This window comes from Pantherophis guttatus, chromosome 2 (genome assembly GCF_059756535.1).
Source record: "Pantherophis guttatus breed Tessera chromosome 2, ASM5975653v1, whole genome shotgun sequence".
Taxonomy (NCBI): Eukaryota; Metazoa; Chordata; class Lepidosauria; order Squamata; family Colubridae; genus Pantherophis; species Pantherophis guttatus.
Window position 1 is genome coordinate 6891274 of NC_142064.1, and position 20826 is coordinate 6912099.

The following is a 20826-nucleotide window of genomic DNA, read 5'->3' on the forward strand; positions in this document are numbered from 1 at the left end:
AGCTACCTTATTCTACCCTGCATGGAGTACCTCCAGCATAGTACAATATTGGTTGCTCTGAATTGCAGAATTCTTAGGGTTTGTTTGGCCATCATGCAGTTAGCAGATTTCACTGCTTTAAGGTTGGATCTTTCGGTATAAACACCACCTCTTGTGCCAAATCCATTTGATCTTCTCACGCTTGGCTGCCTTTCAAGAACAGTCTTAGCTTAGCTTTCCTTGAAACATTCCCTGAATTAGTCTGTAAAGATTCTCAGTCATCCAGGTCATGGTTGTCCCGAAGGTGCTTTTTCAGGAGGCAACTGGACTTTCTTGGTTTTTTTTCTTTGAAGACATTTCGCTTCTCATCTAAGAAGCTTCTTCAGCTCTGACAGGACAGTGAAGAATGGAAGGATTTATATTTGTTCTGACCCAGCTCCCCAAACACAACAAACTCTCTGTAATCAATCAATGATTCTTTTATTAGGAGCGCCAGCAGCCCCAGCAAAAAGTCTCTTTCTCACCGCAGGCTAACAAGCCCGTCTGGCAGGGAAATGAATAATTGTCTGCCACATCTATTAAACTCTGCCCCCTGTCTTTTATCCCCAGAGCTAGGGTGCAGCTTTGCTAGCAACGGTGGCTCTTTCGTCCCAAGGATCAGCCCATAGATTTCCACTGCTCTCCTCTCCTCTGCCTTCTGTGCATCCACACATCAGGCACTGGACCCAGCTGTTCCTCGTCTTCCTCATCAGCCACCTCCAGACCTGGGGGCTGTTGACTCTCCATCTGAGGGCTGACGGATGGCCCAGGCTCTGCCCCCATCTCTCTCTCTCTCTCTCTCTCTCTCTCTCTCTCTCTCTCTCTCTCTCTCCCTTTCTCTCTCTCTCTCTCTCTCTCTCTGCCAGCTCCATTCCCTCTTCCCCCTTGAAGCTCTCAGGTTGCCTTGATGCTGATCCTGACTCACACGCCTCCTCCTTATCTGATTCAGCTGCTGGAGGGGCCGGCAGCCGACAGGCCACGATAATATTCCTTGCAGAAAGCTGATCGTTTGCATCCTTTTGGAGTGTTTCAATGATCCTCTCTAAGCAGTTTACAGAGTCAGCCTATTGCTCATCTCTCGGTTGGATTACTGCAATGCCCTCTACATGGGGCTGCCCTTGGGGTGTACCCAGGGGCTCCAACTGGTCCAGAATGCAGCCACGCGAGTAGTTATGGGTGTGTCCTGCTACTACCACATAACATCACTATTGCGCAAGCTGCACTGGTTGCCAGTGGCCCTCCAGATCCGCTTCGAGGTGCTGGTATTTACCTATAAAGCCCTTCATGGCATGGGCCTGGGGTATCTGCAGGATCGCCTCCTACTGGCCTCCCACCGCCCAGTGTGCTCACATAGGGCTGCCCTCCTCCGGGTCCCCTCGGCTAGACAGTGTCGGCTGGCGGTCCCCAGGATGAGGGTGTTCTCTGTGGTCGCACCGAATCTCTGGAATGGGTTGCCCATCGAGCTCCAGACGGCTCCCAACCTCCGCACCTTCCGCACCGACCTAAAGACATGCTCTTTCACCAACTTCCCTGATCTGTTGTGAATTTTAACTTGGGGATTGGGGATTTTAAATTGGTTTTAATATTATTTAACTCTTATTTATTGTCGGGTTGTTTTATTGTTATGAGCCACCCCGAGTCCTGCGGGAGAAGGGCGGCATATAAATCTGACTAAATAAATAAATAAATAAATAAATAAATAAATAAATAAATAAATAAATAAATAAATAAATAAATAAATAAATAAATAAATAAATATTGCCTCCAACAATCTGGGTCCTCATTTTACTGACCTCAGAAGGATGGAAGGCTGAGTCAACCTTGAGCCAGTCAGGATCAAACTGCTGGCAGTCAGCAGAGTTAGCCTGCAATATTCCATTCTAACCAGTGTGCCACCATGATTCTGTCTTCCAAAGTGTTAGCAAAAGTCTTTATTCTCTTAGGAGGCATTAGAGATAGCAATTGCTCACACATAGGGAATGAAAAATTTCACAATGTTTGGTCCACCAACAATGTTATTTATTGCTGTCAAATAACCAGTTTTAAGCTGACACATGGTAGCATCATCAGTTATGGATTGATGGCATCTAAGATGGTCTTCCTTGGAAGCAAAGAAAAAAAGGAATCCAATCCTTCGACTTGTACAATGACTTTTTCAAGACTACTACAGCTATCTCATGGTAGATTGGCCATTTTTAAAATTTGCGTTACACTCCTAATTTCTTGTCGATCAGTCACACACCCAACCTCAAAGTCTTAGATTCCCTCAGCTTTGTTTGTTGTGAAGGAACAGTGTGCAGACAGCACACCCAACTGGCCTCACAAAAAAACTGTCCAATCAAAAATAGATAGTTCTGTCATTGTGCAAACGAGGGAGAGGGCAGTGCTTTCACACATAATGTAGGCATGCCTGGAGATGGCATCAATAAATCAATCAGAATAGAGCTGGAAGGGGCCTTGGAGGTCTTCTAGTCCAACCCTCTGCTAAAGCAGGAGACTATACCATTTCATACAAATGGCTGTCCAGTCTTTTCTTAAAAACCTCCGGTGATGAAGCACCCACAACTTCTAAAGGCAAACTGTGCCACTGGTTAATTGTTGTCACTGTTAGGAAGTTTCTCCTTAATTCCAGGGTGCTTATCTCCTTGATTAGTATCCATCCATTGTTTCTTATCCTGCCTTCAGGTACTTTGGAGAATACTTTGAACCTCTCTTCTTTGTGGCAGCCCCTTAAACACTGGAACAATGCTATCATGTCACCCTTAGTCCTTCTTTTCTCTAGACTATCCATACCCAATTCCTGCAAGAGTTTGAGAGAATTGGCCATACCCAATTCCTCAAGGAGGTTGAGAGACTGGGGTCATGCAATCTGTTTACAGTAGCATATATACAGCCCTACATGGCATGGGCCTGAGGTACTTGCAGGACCACCTCCTACTGGCCTCCCACCACCCAGTGCGTTCACATAGGGCTGCCCTCCTCCAGGTGCCATCGGCCAGACAATGTTGGCTGGTGGCCCCCAGGATGAGGGCGTTCTCTGTGGCCGCGCCGACCCTCTGGAATGAATTACCCACTGGGCTCCGGATGGCCCCCGACCTCCGCTCTTTCCGCGGTGGCCTGAAGACATGGCTTTTTCAGCAAATCTCCTGATCTGCTGGGAGTTTTTAGTTTAACTGTTGGGGATTTTAATTGGATTATTTTAGCATTAATTTATTGTTTGGTTGTTTTTATTGTTGTGAGCCGCCCTGAGTCCTTCGGGAGAAGGGCGGCATATAAATATGAATAAAATAAATAAATAAATAAAAATATAAGTTGAGGGAATCCTACTTACTAGCATTCTCGCCCATCAAAAATTCTGAAGTTAAACTAAATGGAGGGCAGAGTTGTACCATACCTATGGTATGTTATAGCTACCCACTGTGTCAGTTTGATGGTACATCAGTAGCAAAATATTCCCAAAGTGTAATTGTTGAAGGAGCAAGAACGAGACCTTGTCTTCATATGTGGCCCACCAACTTCCTGGAGTCATCTAGTTCAATGGTGGGATTCAACTGGTTCTGTCCGGATTGCGCAAACCAGTAGCGGCAACTGCGGGAGGCTCCGCCCACCCGCCCGGATGTAATGCATAACTACTGTGCATGTGCTGAACGCTGTGTACATGTGCAGAGGTGGTGCATGCAAGTGAAGTGAGCGGGCATGCGCTCATACTTATGAACCGGTAGGAAAGCTAAGTGTTGTGACCTAGTTTTCCTGAGTCATTAAAACACATGAGTAGTCCCAAATGTCACTGCGTTCTTTTATTTACTAGCTGAGCTGTCATTTTCTGGACTATCAGACTTTCCGTAGCTTGCCAAGAATCCTTATCAGTAAGCTAAACTACGCATGTCTCTCCACCCACATTCCTTCACACACTTCTTTCCTTTCTTCTCTTGCCAAGAAAGGACCGGCTGAGAAATAGCCGGCGCGAACTTTTGCAAAAATGTAACAATTAATTTTCTTAGTTAGTGAGATGTTTTATTTTCTTTATAACAAATAAATGAGTTTTATTAGAAGATATATCTCCGGGTTTTGTTTTCTTAAAGTATACTTGCAAGGAAAAGTCTCGATCCACTCCTCTTAATCAAGGTGCGATTATCCCAAAGCAGAATGGGATTAATCAGCGCCCTGACACCAAAAACCTCTTTTATTGCAACAGCTCTGTTTGGGGGCTTCTTTTCTGAAGCTTCGTTTCTGATGCTTTTTTCAGCCTCAGAAACCTCCGTTTGAGAAGCTGGGCAGGGCTACATTCGGAGTATAAAACGCACACAGATTTTCACCCTCTTTTGGGGAAAAAAGGTGCGTCTTATACTCTGAAAAATATGGTACTATCCATGATAAGGCAAAATATCATTAAAGCTGGTTGATTTAATCTGAATTTCCTGCAAGTCTAAATCTCAGCTTCTTTTTCTTTTGAATAGTTTAATTAACAGATTGGGCTTAGGACCTGGTTATTTGCGGGACCGCCTGCTACCACAAATAGCCTCCCACCGACCAGTACGCTCCCATAGAGAGGGGCTCCTCCAGGTGCCGTCGGCCAAACAATGTTGACTGGTGGCCCCCAGGGGGAGAGCCTTCTCTGTGGGGGCACCTACTGTCTGGAACGAGCTCCCCCTGGAGATACGGAGGATCCCGGATCTGCGTACCTTCTGTTGCACGCTTAAGACTTTTTTATTCCATCAAGCTGGCCTGACCTAAACTTTTCCTCTTTTTAAATGGGAATTTTAATTTGGTTTTAAATTATTGGGGTTTTAAATTTTCAGCCAAATTATTTAGTTCGTTTTACTTTATTTTAAATTTTGTATTCATATGTTTTATTCTATGGCTGTTCACCGCCCTGAGTCCTTCGGGAGTAGGGCGGTATACAAATTGAAATAATAAATAAATAAATAAATAAATAAACAGATAACAGAGTTGGAAGGGACTTTGTAGGCCATCTAGTCCAACCCCCCGCCCAAGCAGGAGACCCTACACCAGAGGTGGTATTCAGCTGGTTCAGACCGGTTTGCCTGAACCGGTAGCGGAAATCATGGGTGAGCCCACCCCCCACCCACCCCCACCCCCGGCTCTATGCCATCCTATTTAGGCACGTTTTTGAGGACGGGTGCATACACGGAAGGTGCGAGAGAGAGCAAAGTTCATGCGCAGAAGGATGGGCACATGCACGGAAGGCAGGCGCATGTACGAACCATGTGTGCATGCATATGAAGTGAGCATGCACATGCGTGGCGAACCGGTAGTAACATAATCTGAAACCCACTGCTGCCCTATACCATGTCTGATAGATGGCAGTCCAATCTCTTCTTGAAAGCCTCCAGTGATGAAGCTCCCACAACTTCCGAAGGCAACTTCTGTTCCATGGGTTGATTGTTCTCCCTGTCAGAAAACGTCTCCTCGCTTCTAAGTTGAATCTCTCCTTGGTCAGTTTCCATCCATTCTTCCTTGTCTGGCCTTTGGGTGCCTTGGAAAATAGCTTGACCCCCTTCTTCCTCTCTGTGGCAGCCCCTCAAATATTGGAAGACTGAATAGAGCCACCATTGATGCTTTTTTTTAATCAGATTCTAAGATACACTCATAAGATTGTCAGGATTTTTCAATAGCATACCCTTGGGTGTACATTTCTCTTGAGTTCAGTGGAAAGGAGAAAAAAACAGTATGCAATAATCTCATTTTTTTTCCCCTTTCCATTTCCAGTGTTTGGGTTCCATATCCCTTAAAAGAACATCACTTTGAGTGATTGGTTTGATGCCGACATGAAGAATATGCACTAAAAAACCCTTTTAGAAAGATTTATAATATTCACCTCAGGCTATTTTTAAGTCACCGTCAATCTTTATGGAAGTCGAGTTGAGATACATTTGTCTGCAGAAAAAGTCTGCAAGTTTCCGTTACCTTTCATAAACCAAGACTGAACAAATGGCTCTCGCGGTGAAACTGAGGTCTGCTAAAATGATTGGCTTGGACATTGAATTTCACACTGTCGTTTTGAAAAGGTCCATTTCTTGACTTCTTCCATTAAAATGAACTTGATTGTTTTGCAAATGATTTACAATTAAGGCTGCAATATATATATCAAGGTCTCTGGGTTTAGCTGAGAATTTTAGCTGCCCTTGCTCAGTTTATCTATTTATTCATCAAATTTAAGAGAACCAATTTGGACTAGTGGCTAAGCACCAGGTTTGAAGCCAGGAGATCTTGAGTTCAAGTTTTGATTTAGCCATGAAAGTCAATTGAGTGACTTTGGACCAATTACCAGGAGACGGTGAGTTCTAGTTCTGCCTTAGTCATGAAAGTCAATTGGGTGACTTTGGGCCAATCACAAGGACACAATGAATTCTCATCTCTCCTTAGCCATGAAAGTCAACTGAGTGACTCTGGGCCAGTCACCAGGAGACGGTGAGTTCTAGTTCTGCCTTAGTCATGAAAGTCAACTGGGTGACTTGGGGCCAATCACCAGAGACGGTGAGTTCTAGTTCTGCCTTAGTCATGAAAGTCAACTGGGTGACTTTGGGCCAATCACCAGGAGATGGTGAATTCTAGTCTCTCCTTAGCAGAGGTGGTATTCAGCCGGTTTGGATGAACCGTAACGGTGACTGTAAATGTATACAGTTAGTCCTCAACCTATAACTGGTTGCTTAGAAAACATTCAAAGTTATGACAGACCTACCTTGGAGCTATTTAAAATCCAGATTATGATGGTCCCAAAGGTGCTTTTTTCAAGAGGCAAAAGCTTTTTGGATGAGAAGTGAAATGTCTCCAAAGAAAAATGAAGAAAGTCCAGTTGCCACTTGAAAAAAGCACCTTTGGGATAACCATGACCTGGATGGCTGAGAATCCCCAAAGACATCCAGATTATGATGGTTAGCCTGACTAGGTGGCTTGGTGGCTAAGACACTGAGCTTGTCGATCAGAAAGGTCGGCAGTTTGGCGGTTCAAATCCCTAGTACAGGTCTCCTGCGTGAGCAGGGGGTTGGACTAGATGACCTCCAAGGTCCCATCCAACTCTGTTATCTGTTAGTATAATAAACTGGAATGTGGCATTGGTACTAGACACTGAGGTCACCATCCCCCACCATTTCTCTCCATGCCCACCATCACCCTGATGTCCCTGGTTGCCCTCTCCCAATTTACAGAACCCATCTCTTCCACCTTTATCTCTCCTCCAAGGTCCCTCCCAGTCCTGCAATTATATGACTGTGGCACTAATGATAGGGAGTGCCGGTGACTCTTCTTCACATGATATATTCAAGGAGCAACCAGGCACCGATCCGTCTGTGATGCTTCATTCTGGATTCCTGCATCGAGTAGGAAGTTTATTGTTTGTTTGTTTGTTTGTTTTTTAATTTTATTTTTTTTAATTTGATTTATATGCCGCCCTTCTCTGGAGACTCAGGGCGGCTTACAATACGCTAAGCAATAGCCTTCATCCTTTTGTATATTTATACAAAGTCAGTTTATTGCCCCCACAATCCGGGTCCTCAATTTACCTACCTTAGAAAGGATGGAAGGCTGAGTCAACCTTGAGCCTGGCGAGATTCGAACCTGCAGTAATTGCAGGCAGCTGGTCTTAATAACAGGGTGCTTTAGACCACTGTACTACCAAGGCTCTTATTATTTTATTTTATTTTATTTTTATTTTATTTGTTTGTCAAACATGTACAAGATAACAAGTATAGGTATGAATATAAACATGAAAAAAGGAAGTAAATACAGATAAATGGGGACAGTAAGACAGGGATGGTAGGGACGTTGGTACACTTATGCACGCCCTGTTTACGGACCTCTTAGGAATTGAGGTTGAAGCTGTGAGGGTTTGAGGCTGTAACAATGGAGTTGTTCTGCACCAGCTACGGACCCCAAAGAACGCAGCACACACAAAGTTTGTACAAAACTTAATTTACTAAAATAACTCAGTCTGTTTCAAAACAAAGGCTGTTAATAAACTTTCTTAACAGCCTACAAGAAACCAAAGATAAAGTAATCACAATCTTACTAAGGTTGGCAGAAAGCCCAGAAGCAATTTGCAGAGAATCCAGACGCGAAGTAGAGTGAACTAAAGTTGTTCCCTACAAATTGCTTCAGTCGGCGTTCCTCCTTAAATAGGCTAAGGGGGTGGCCAATTAGCCCCAAGCCTTACTCTCGAGGAGACCTCCTCCTGAGGAGCCACTTCTGCCTTTTGGCAGCTCTGCGCGCCCGTGCATCAAGAAGAGGCTCCTCCTTTTCGTCCTCTTCACTTAAAGGAGCTTCTGGAGGTTCTGAAGGCCCTGGCTGAATCCCCGCCTCTGACACCAAATCTTCTCCAGCCTCCTCATTGTCTGACTCAAGTACCAGCTGCACAGGCTGCTGGCGCAGCACCACACCAGCCTCCTTGCTGTTAGAATCAGCTACACTCTGCACAGGCCGCTGACGGGCCACAACAGGAGTCGGGTAGAACATTCCAGGCATTGACCACTCAGTTGCTGAAGTCGTATTTTCTGCAATCGAGTTTGGAACGGCTTACCTTGAGCTTGTACCGATTATTTGCCCATATATTATGGTGGTTGAAGCTGAAGAAGTCATTGACAGGCAAGACGTTGCAGCAGACAATTTTGTGTACTATGCTTAGAATGAACCACAGGTGGCTCAATTCCAGATTGTCCAAGCCCAAAATTTCAAGCCTAGAGGCAATGGGAATTCTATTGTGAGCAGAGGAGTGGAGGACTCTTCTCGTGAAATCCCTCTGAACCCGCTCAATTCTGTTAATGTCCAATATACAGTGTGGGTTCCAGGCGAAAGTTGAACATGATTGCTTCATAACAGCCTCTTCCGACTCTTTTCTAAACACTGGAAAAGATGTCATACAGAAGAAGGTCAAATCCTGTTCTCCATCAGTCCTGAGTGCAGGACATGGAATAATATATTTAAGTCCCAAGAAGGCAGATTCCAATTGAATGTTAGTGGGGGGGGGGAACCCTCCTGGGTGTAAAAACAGTTGGTTAAAACCTTGGTCTAGAGAGGTTGTGACTTCCCTTTCATTGAATATATTAAAACAGTGGCCAGACAGCCATCTACCTGGGAGGCGTTAATTTGGGTTCCTCCATTAAGCAGGGACGCAGTGGCTCAGTGGCTAAGATGTTGAGCTTGTCGATCGAAAGGTCGGCAGTTCAGCGGTTTGAATCCCTAGTGCCGCGTAATGGGGTGAGCTCCCGTTACTTGTTCCAACTTCTGCCAACCTAGCAGTTTGAAAGCACGTAAAAAATGCAAGTAGAAAAAATAGGGACCACCTTTAGTGGGAAGGTAGCAGTGTTCCGTGCCCCTTTGGCGTTTAGTCATGGCAGCCACATGACCACGGAGACGTCTTCGGACAGCGCTGGCTCTTTGGCTTTGAAACGGAGATGAGCACTGCCCCCTAGAGTCGGGAACGACTAGCACATATCTGCAAGGGAACCTTTACCTTTATTAAGCGGGGTGGGGTGTGTGAGATATAGAAGCCTAGCCATAATATTATTTCCATCCCTCACTCCTTTTTTCTCCTTTTTTTTTTACTATTATCACAATTATCGGTGTGGAAAGTATACTGTTTCATTTGATGTATTGCTTTTCTTCTTGATCTGAATTTATCATACTGACATATTTAATCATCATGAGCATCATCCAGCTAGGAGCACCATTTAGGATTTCTCTCTCTCTTTCTTTAATACTGTTGAAGCATTCAAGAGATGAAGGTCAAGACTATGCAATAACTGGATGAAAGGCAACTGAGGAAATATTTGAGCTGTAAGCTAGTAGGGGAAGTTTACATGAAGAAATCCCAGAAGACAGTATGAAAATGAAATATGAAGCTGCCCGGAGTTCTTCTTCTTTTTTTTTTTTTTGTAAGATAGACAGACATATAAATTTGGTAAATAAATAAACTCCCTCTATATTGTTCAGGGATTGGGAGGGAGGGAGGGAGGAGGGAGGGGGAGGGAGGGAGGGAAAGAAAGAAAGAAAGAAAGAAAGAAAGAAAGAAAGAAAGAAAGAAAGAAAGAAAAAAGAAAGAAAGAAAGAAAGAAAGAAAGAAAGAAAGAAAGAAAGAAAGAAAGAAAGAAAGAGAAAGAAAGAAAGGAGGGAGGGAGGGAGGGAGGGAAGACGCAGGAAGGAAGGAGGGGAGGAAAAAGAAAGAAAGAAAGAAAGAAAGAAAGAAAGAAAGAAAGAAAGAAAGAAAGAAAGAAAGAAAGAAAAAGATAGCTAGAAAGATAGAAAGATAGAAAGAAAGATAGAAAGATAGAAAGATCTATATTGTTCAGGGATTGGGAGGGAGGGAGGGAGGGAGGGAAGATGCAGGAAGGAAGGAGGGGAGGAGAAAGAAAGAAAGAAAGGAAAGAAAGGAAAGAAAGAAAGAAAGAAAGAAAGAGAAAGAAAGAGAAAGAAAGAGAAAGAAAGATAGAAAGAAAGATAGAAAGATAGAAAGATAGAAAGATCTATATTGTTCAGGGATTGGGAGGGAGGGAGGGAGAGAAGGAGGGAGGGAGGGAGGGAGAGAAGGAGGGAGGGAGGGAGGGAGGAAAAGAAGGAAGGAAGGCACGCAATTGTCAGAGCCTTTTTTTAACCTTTTAAAAAGACACCTATGTGGATGGGCAGAGACTCAGGCTGCCATCGCTACCGGTTCTCTGAACCACCTGCCACAATCGCTACCGGATCACCCAATCCGGTCTGAACCGGGAGCATTTCACCCCTGGCTGAATGTCAACATTCCGACTGATGAACCCAACCGAAATCAAGCGCGGCTGAGACGTTCCAATCTCTTAATGCAAAACTTTATTGAGTACCTCATATCAGCCAAGATGAGGGCAAAACCAGATCTGACTATTTCCCGTGTAAACCCATATAGTTAAAGTTCAGGACTTCCCTCCCCTCTCCCCCCCCACCTATTAGACCAGGTTATATTGTCCAATGGAGACTTCTAGTATTGTTGTGAGAAAGTCTTGCTTGGCTCTGGTAAACACCTGTCGAGATGTCCTTGGTTCCCATGGCTGACATCTTGATGTCTGGAGTTTTGTTCTATCTCCCCCTTCCCTATCACCCGTAGTTCATTGGCAAGCTGAGAAGCGATAATAGTTGCAACAGCAAAAGCGCCTTTTGAAACTTGACACTGGATTTATTTATTTCATATGAGACAGTTTTTCAACAATAATGTTTTGTTACCTGCTGGGAACTTTTGGGAATGAGTGGTACAGTAAAACAAATAAACAAGCAAACACCTGAGTCAATTAATCCCCCATCAAGGTCTAGGATATAGTTTTGTAGAAATCTTGGTTATTAAAGTTAGTTCAGCTCAAACAACAAGAACAACAAAAAAAAAAAGAATAACAACAACCAACCACCAGGAAAGCCTGCAAAACTAATGTCTCTTTTACAGCTTCCCTGAATGACCAATTTAATGATAATAGAAGGGGATTGTTTCTTCGTTACCGTTATAATTATATTCCTTGAATGATAATGAAAAGCATGATTAAAAATCTCAATCATCTTCCAGCAATGTTCAATTGTAATATGAATCAAGGCAACTCTCCAAGGGATAAATAATGAGCGTACAAATATTATCCATAACATCTCATAGTCTGCAGATATTAGCCAACTAATAATAGGAAGCAAGTCACCCCCAGCTGTGAGGACTTCAAGTCCAAACATCTCCCCAACCATAACTGAGGATTTTTATGGAACACCATGTAGGACTCCTGGCTCCTGGTTCCGTGACAATAACCCTGATGGGTGTTGTGGTCCTCCAGCAGCCTGCGGAGCTGGCAGCGGAGTCGGACAGTGAGGAGGCTGAGGAAGAACATGGGCCAGTCCTGGAGGCTGGGGAAGGCCCGGATGAGGGCTCTGCGTTGGAGGCAGAGATGGGGCCAGGGCCATCGGGGAGTGATACGCAGACTCCGGAGCCTCCAGAGGCTGACAGCAGAGAGGCAGAGGAACAGGAGGAGCCTGTTCCTAGTGCATGTCTGAGAAGAACTGCCAGAAGGCAGGAGCAGCTCAAGCAGAGAGGACAACTCAGGAGTAAGGCCAAGAGATGATTGGCCCCTCCCATAAGGCTTAAAAGACAGCAACGGCTCTTGGCCTCTGTGCCAGAAAACAACCGTTGAGAGATTTGGTTCTTGTTTCGCTGTATTCATTTCTTGTCGGCATCTTCTGCTTCTGAATTTTTGCCAAGAAAAGCCTTTGGCAGTTTGCCTAATTATATCAAGATCGGTGATAAACTGAGGAATGGTGTATTGAAGAATTTGCTTTAATTTAGTTTGGACTACGCTGAGAATGAGTTAATTCTCAGCTGTTTTCGAACTGTTTGTATTTAATCCTAACTACATGGGCCTGGGTCACAACAATGGGTTGGACTATCAGAAAGAAAGTGGTCCTAACTCATCCTGGAAACTTACACAGCTGGGAGATGTGAGGACTAAAACCGAGGTATCCTCAAACCTAATCCAACACCATAACTACTATAACCTAGTTGTTGTTCAGTTGAACATGGATGGGGGAAGTTGAGGCAGTGTGAGGTCCTTACCTAACAACAGTATGGTCTTGGCATAACAACTGTAACTGGGATTACCAGAACTGCTGTCATTAAGTAGTGCAATTATGTGATGTTTCTCCTAATGATGCTTAGTAGCTGAAATTCCAGTCCCAATTAGGGTTCTTAAGCAAGTACTACCTATATTCAGTGGTGGGATTCAGCCAGTTCGCACCACTTTGGGAGAACCGGTTGTTAACTTTCTGAGCAGTTTGGCAAATTGGTGGTTGGAAGAAATCATGAGGGCAGAGAACCGGTTGTTAAATTACTTGAATCCCACCACTGCCTATATTCCTGAAAGTTGGGGTGGATGAACAGAACAGAATAACAGTTGAAAGGGACTTTAGAGGTCTTCTAGTTCCAACCCCCTGCACAAGCAGGATACCCTATATCCGTGATGGTGAATCTATGGCACGCGTGCCCGAAGTGACACGCGGAGCCATGTCACCTGGAACATGCGGCGTCACCCATTTTTCTTCTGGGTTTCTGGCGTGCATGCGCACGTGACAATCAGCTGGCCTTTGTGTGTGCTGCAGTGCCAGAAACCAGAAGAGCTGGTCTTCCGTTTTCTGGCGTGAGCATGCATGCCAGCCAGCTGATCAGTGCGTGCACATGCACAGCAGTAACTGGAAGACTTGCTTGCTGATGCACATGCATGTGCCGGAAACCGGAAGTACCTGTTGTGACTCCAACCCCCGAGGCCGACTTATCAGAGGGAGAAGGCTCCGAACATGAAGGAGAAGAGTTGGTCAGGCCTCCCTCTCCAGGACCCTCCTCTCTGGCAATGCCTCAGGTGTCTCCCAAAGGAGAAGAGATTGGCCAGGAGCCAGGTATCTCCTTGCAGTCGGACAGTGACGGAGATAAGTCTTGGCTGGATCCACACCAGCGTCGGAGAGACAAGCGCACACAGCAGAAAAGGAGGCGTGCCAGAGATTAAGCTGAGTCACTGGACCACACCCCACAGGGGATAAAAGGGGGTGAGGTTTCAGACTCTGTGACGGACAAAACTAAACAACTAGCGAGTCACATTGTATCTTTGGAAACAACGTTATCTGCCTTGGATTTAATACGGACTGGACTTGACAATTCTTGAACTGTGTGTATCTTGTTTGGGTTTATCTGTCGGAGGAACAACCCCTCCCTCTATGAGTAAAGTTATTGGCAAGCAGCTACTGGGTTGCTGCCAATCCTCTTATCGAAAGAATTTGTTGTCTGCCAGTTTTATTTAACCCCTGGCTGTCTGTTTGTGTGCGTGTGTGAGACGGGGACAGAACAGTACCTTATCCAGTGTCCGCATGCCCCCGGGAAGCTCCTCTTTCTGTTCGTGGCCCTGACAAGCATGCATGTATGTGCAAAGTGCTCCCTTTTCAACACTTGGTGCCCCGCCTGCGTGCTCCCTTTCCGGCCCTCTGTGTCAGCCATGGGAACCAAGGATATCTCTGTGCCGAAAAGGTTTGCCATCACTGCCTTATATCATTCCCGACAAATGGCTGTCCAGTCTCTTCTTAAAAACCTTCAGTGATGGAATGCCGACAACTTCTGGAGACAAGCTGTTCCACCGATTAATTGTCCTCACTGTAAGGAAATTTCTCCTTAGTTCTAGGTTGCGTCTCTCCTTGATTAGTTTCCATCCATTGTTTCTTGTCCTGCCTTCTTGTGCTTTGTAGAATAATTTGACCTCCTCTTCTTTGTGGCAGTCCCTCAGATATTGGAACACAACTATCATGTCACTCCTAGTCCTCTAGTTTTCATTAACATATCCAATGCCTGCAAGCGTTCTTCATATTTTTAGCCTCCAACCCCCTAATAATCTTTGTTCCTCTTTTCTGCACTCTTTCCAGAATCTCAATATCTTTTTTATAATATGGTGACCAAAACGTGATGTAGTATTCTAAGTGTGTTCTTGCTAAGGCTTTATAAAGCAGTACTAATATTTCACATATTAGATCTTCATTTTCTCCTTCTGTTAATGCAACTTAAGATTGCATTGGCTTTTTTGACTGTTGCCACACACCACTGGCTCATATTTAAGTGGTTGACCAGATGAAGTAGTTGGCTTAAGGTGAGTTAAACTTCTCTGTCCTGTTGATTGTATTTTTACATCTGGATCATTTTTACGGCAAACGATGTGCTTTTTAGCGTTATTATTTCAAACTGCTTTGAGAGTTGGGATGGTTTGGAAAAACTCTATAAATGTAATATTTAAATAAGCAGTTTTCCCTGGATTAATTCTATTTGGGCACAGGAATGGGGCTTATCTTTACTCCAATAGGATCTGACAGGATCCACCATTACTTTAAGTTGATTCTGCTATTTCCATTAACTGATTGATTTCTGTTGACTGAGTTTTCTCCTTCAACCCAGAAGCTGCACTTTTCAAGTCAGAAAGGCATCTGCCCTTTTTGGTGTGTTTGCCGAGGAAGAATACGAGCTGAGTCAGTTTCAATTTATGAGCCATTGTATCCTGCTAAATCGTATGGTAAGGGGGAAAGTGCACACCCGTGACAGTGATTAAAACTTTACAATTAAAATGGGGATATTAATCAGTATCACACCGAGTTAACTCAGGTGATTTGAGACAAGTAAAGTCAAATCCTTGGAATGGAATGCGGGCCAAGGAGAGTTTTTCAAGAAAAGGTAGTGTGTGCTAAGGATACTCAAGGGCTTGGGTGCAATTAAAAAAAATCTGCAAACGTTTCACAGAGTAGTTGGACGTTAACTTGGTAGATGTATCTTTCTCTGAGCCAGTTGACTTCAGATTCTTATAAGAGAGAGAGGGGGAAAGGAGGAGAGAGAGAGAAAGAACATTAGATAGCTAGATGATAGATAGATTAGATTAGATTAGATTAGATTAGATTAGATTAGATTAGATTAGATTAGATAGATAGATAGATAGATAGATAGATAGATAGATAGATAGATGATAGAAAGATAGAGATAGAGACAGAGACAGAGACAGAGACAGAGACAGAGACAGAGATAGAGATAGAGATAGAGATAGAGAGATAGAAGATACCCTGTTTTCCCGAAAATAAGACATCCCCTGATAATAAGCCCAATCGGGCTTTTGAGGGCATATGCTAAAATAAGCCTCCTCCCAAAAATAAGCCCTCCCCAAAAATATTTAAATGCAGAGCTGGAAATCAGGTAAGACAGCAAGTGGAGCCCCATCTTGCCCCATGCACCCCAAAAGAATAAGACCTCCCCGAAAATGAGGCCAAGCATTTATTTCGGGGTTCAAAAAAATATAAGATGGTAGGTAGGTAGGTAGATAGATAGAGATGGATAAGATAGATAGATAGATAGATAGATAGATAGATAGATAGATAGATAGATAGATAGATAGAGATAGATAGATGAGAGAGAGAGAGAGAGAGAGAATAAATTAATGATAATGATAAATATTAATACTTCTGTGTTAGAAAGACCCAAGTGCTTCCATGGTGAAAGGATTTGCCAGTGACATCACCATAGCCTGGTTGAGGGCTCCATTCATGTCCCCGTGAAGTTGCCCACCAAAGTGGTACCCATTTATCTACTTGTGGTCACCTGCTTTCAAACTGCTGGGTTGGTGGGAGAGGGAGTGTGAAATGGGAGCTCACCCCACCCTGTGGCAACAACAGATCTCGAATGAAAGGCTGCCGATTGTCAGCCCGGCTTTCTAACTTCATTTAGAAACATCATTTAGATGATAGAAAAAAAGGTAGAGAAAGAGATAGAAACATAGTGATACCGATGATAGACATAAACAAACAAACAAACAAACAAACAAACAAACAAACAAACAAACAAACAAATACATACATACATACATACATACATACATACATACATACATAGACAGATAATAGATACAGACAGACAAACTGATAGATGAGAGAGAGAGCTATCATAGGAAGAGGATAGATGGTAGATAGATGATGGATGGATGGATGGATGGATGGACGGACGGACAGACAGACAGACAGATAGATAGATAGATAGAGGTAAATAATAAATTAATGAAATGATAGTAAGAGCAATACAGAATAGATGATAGAAGATGAAGATGAAGATGAAGATGAAGATGAAGAAGAAGAAGAAGAAGAAGAAGAAGAAGAAGAAGAAGAAGAAGAAGAAGAAGAAGAAGAAGAAGAAGAAGAAGAAGAAGAAGAAGAAGAAGAAGAAGAAGAAGAAGAAGAAGAAGTTGATAAGAGAGAGAGAGAGTTGAGAGAGAGAGAGAAATTGATTGATAGATAGATGATAGACAGGCAGACAGGCAGAAAAATGAAGATAGACCACAACATTTAAGAATCAGAATGGTATAGTGTTGAAACGAGAGACCTAAGTTCTAAACCCTGGAAATTCCCTGAAAGATTTTGGCCTGGTTTTTCCCTCTCAGTCAATGAACCAATGGAGCAGAATGGTGAATAGAATAGAATAGTATAGAATAGAATTCTTTATTGGCCAAGTGTAATTGGACACACAAGGAATTTGTCTTTGGTGCATACGCTCTCAGTGTACATAAAAGAAAAGATATGTTCATCAAGAATCATAAGGTACAACACTTAATGACAGTCATAGGCAACAAATAAGCAATCAAATCATACTAGGAAACAATCAGTATAAATCGTAAGGATACTAGCAACAAAGTTACAGTCATACAGTCATAAGTGGGAGGAGATGGGTGATAGGAATGATGAGAAGATTAATAGTAATGCAGCCTTAGTGAACAGTTTGACACTGTTGAGGGAATTATTTGTTTAGCAGAGTGATGGCATTCGGGGAAAAACTGTTCTCGTGTCTAGTTGTTCTGGTGTGTACAGCATCGTTTTGAGGGTAGGAGTTGAAACAGTTTATGTCCAGGATGTGAAAGGTCGGTAAATATTTTCCCAGCCCTCTTTTTGACTCGTGCAGTATACAGGTCCTCCATGGAAGGCAGGTTGGTAGCCATTGTTTTTTCTGCAGTTCTAATGATCCTCTGAAGTCTGTGTCTGTCTTGTTGGGTTGCAGAACCAAACCAGACACTTATGGAAGTGCAGATGACAGACTCAATTATTCCTCTGTAGAACTGGATTAGCAGCTTCTTGGGCAGTTTGAGCTTTCTGAATTGGCGCGGAAAGAACATTCTTTGTTGTGCTTTTTTTGATGAAGTTTTTGATGTTAGGTGTCCATTTTAGGTCCTTGTGATGGAACATTGCAGTCTGGACTCCCAGCAGGGAGGGGCTGCATTCCGGAGGAAGAAGAGACAATTGGATCCAGATATTTTGTGTGAGAGAACAAGGCTGAAGACAGCTCCTCCCTAATAGTTCCCAGAGTATATTGCACATATAGCTAGTAGAATCTTCAGTGTGGAACAATTGAGGTTGGAAGAATCGCTTTGTGTTATTCTTGATTTTGGATCTAACACTCCTGAATAGGAATGGGGACTCCCAAGTCCTGGTCCTTTCTTAGGCACAGAAATTGACTGAATGATTAAACTGGAAGGCATGATGGATGATGGTCCTTAGCTTGCAGTGAAGGAGTCTTCATTCTGTAATGAACCGATCCCGGCTGAGGACAACAATGCTAAGATGCATATAGATCTCTTCTTTTTTATTTCTAGAAAATGAAATTTGCATAGGTTGCAGTTTCTGTGACCTTAAAACAGTTGTCACTTTCTTGGAACTGTGAGCTAATTAGCATATCATTATTTTTCTTTCTTCTTTCCTTCCTTCTTCTTTCTCTTCCTCTTTCTCTCTCACTCTCTCTTTTCTTTCTTTCTTCTTCCTTCCTTCCTTCCTTCCTTCCTTCCTTCCTTCCTTCCTTCCTTCTTCCTTCCTTCTTACATTCTTTCTTTCTCTTTCTCTCTTCCTTCCTTCCTTCTCTCTCTCCCCCCTTTCTTTCTTTCTTTCTTTCTTTCTTTCTTTCTTTCTTTCTTTCTTTCTTTCTTTCTTTCTTTCTTTCTTTCTTTCTTTCTTTCTTTCTTTCTTTCTTTCTTTCTTTCTTTCTCCTCTAGGCTGTTCTTTAGATGCTCCAATGACATTGCAATTGCCCAATCAGCTAGTTCTTGCTGAATTTCTCTCTCTCTCCCTCCCGCTTTCCCTCTCTCCCTCCCTCTTTTTCTCTTCTCCCCCCCTCCCCACTTCTCATTTTTTTGGCTGACTACAACCGCACTTCCTTTAGTCTCTCTCGCGAAGGCTCTGAAATGACTAATTCTTTCTACATATTTCAGCACATCCTTAACTGCTAATAGAAGTCTGTGTGCAAGGCAGGGAACGGTACGCACCGATGAGATTTCCTCTCGCCATAATGTGTCGAATCTGCTCTTTATCTTATTCATTGTCAGGGCCTCATCTGTTGCAAGTCCAATCAATTTTTGTAGCTTTGAAAAGATATGTCCTCTTTTTAACTTTCCGAGGCCGAAGAAACGACGATGGGAGGGAGTCGAATTAAGCATTACCTTCTCACGCCAGTGAAATTTGATTGCTTTCAGAGAACTCGGGAAAGGAAATGTGGCTGACATGTCTCCCACCCCCACCTACCCCCCAATCTCCACATGGCAATAAGGTACGACGGCTGATTTATCAAACACAGCGTTCTCATCAAGAGCCAGAGAGGAACAGAGAAAGTTCAGACTGCTTCAAACACGTGGCTAATTTCTTTGTCATTTCACTGGATCGCATGGCCTCGGAGCAGCTGGGGTTGCAACGATGGATGCTCTCCAGATGGTATCTCACTTGACTTTTGGAAATGGAGAAGGTCATTTCTATTGGGGTCCAAAGCAAGGAAGAAAAAAACAAAACAAAACAGAACGCTAAACTTCTCTGTCTCCCTGGGGTGGGTGAGTGGGAATGACATCAGACTGAAATAGGAAGTCAATAAGTTGTCTAAAGGCATTATTCCATTTAGCTAGTGATTAGGTCTTGGATTTTAAAAAAAAAATGGTAAACCAAGAAAGGGATTTCTATTTTTGAACAAGGAGGCCAGGCACCGCGTTGAGACCTTGGTGTAATTAAATGGGACGGTTTTTCCTAGTTTGAATAAGTCTTTCTTTAGGCTGGAATGGAAGCAGATGCAGAAAATGTATTGTTGGTTTTTTTTTAAAAAAAAGAAAGATGAAAATGGCTTGTAAGCAACATTGGCTCCTGAAGTTTACACCTGAGGACAATCTATAATCCTACATATTGCAATGTTTTTTTTTTAGCCCAAAGGTTTTTTGTTTGTTTTTTTCTGAATAAAAGAGACCGTTGATCCATCAAGTCAAAATCTGGGATTTTTTTTTTTTAAAATAAGAGAATAACAGAGTTGGAAGGGACCTTGGAGGTCTTCTAGTCCAGCCCCCTGCTCAAGCAGGAGACCCTATACCAGGGGTCTTTCGGACTTCAGGGACCACTAAATTCATAATTTTAAATCCCGCGGACCACTAATACGATCTGCCTAATGACCAGCTGGGTGAGCATGGCTAGGTGGTCATGTGATTGAGTGGGCATGGCCAACTCAATGTCATTCACATCGAGGGGCACCTTGCCGGTCTCTACTCACTCCTCCTCTGCCAGTCACTCTTTGCCTCCCTGCCCAGGCTCCTTAGGGCCCCAACAGGAAACAGTTGTTGGAGCTAAGCAGGCACCATGAGAAAGAGTTGGCAAAACAGCTGGCTCGGTTCAAATTGGATCTGACTGAGAAGGAGGCTCAGCAGAAGCACCTCACTGAGGCCTAGGAGCATAGGCTTTCAAAGCAGAGGGAAGACCTGTGGGAGTGCAAGGCCAGGTACCGGCTCCTGGAGGCTCAGTGGGCTGAGATGGTCAGCCAGTTCCAGGCCATGATGCAGTCCCACTGGAACGAGGTCCTCTGGCTCTTCGCCACCAGCGGCACTTCCCTCCAGCCTTCGCCCAAAGCCCCACACCAGGAGGCCGAAGCAGGCCCCAAGTTGGAATTTCTGCCCCCCTCCAACCCACACAAAAAGACCTCAAAGGGGGAGACTCTCTGCAGCAACACAAACGTTCATTGCACGTATCCGTCCCAGGGGTCATAGTTTGAGGACCCCTGATTTAGTGCAATATAAAAAATGCAAATAATTTTTTCTGCAGACCACCAAAATTTTCTTCCGGACCACCAGTGGTCCACAGACCACTAGTTGGTGACCACTGCCGTATACGATTCCAGACAAGTATCTGAAAGAGACTGTCCAGTCTCTTATTAAATGCATATACATATGAATACGTACAGTATATGTATAAAATAATAAAACAAATTTCTGTAATAACAGAATAACAGAGTTGCCA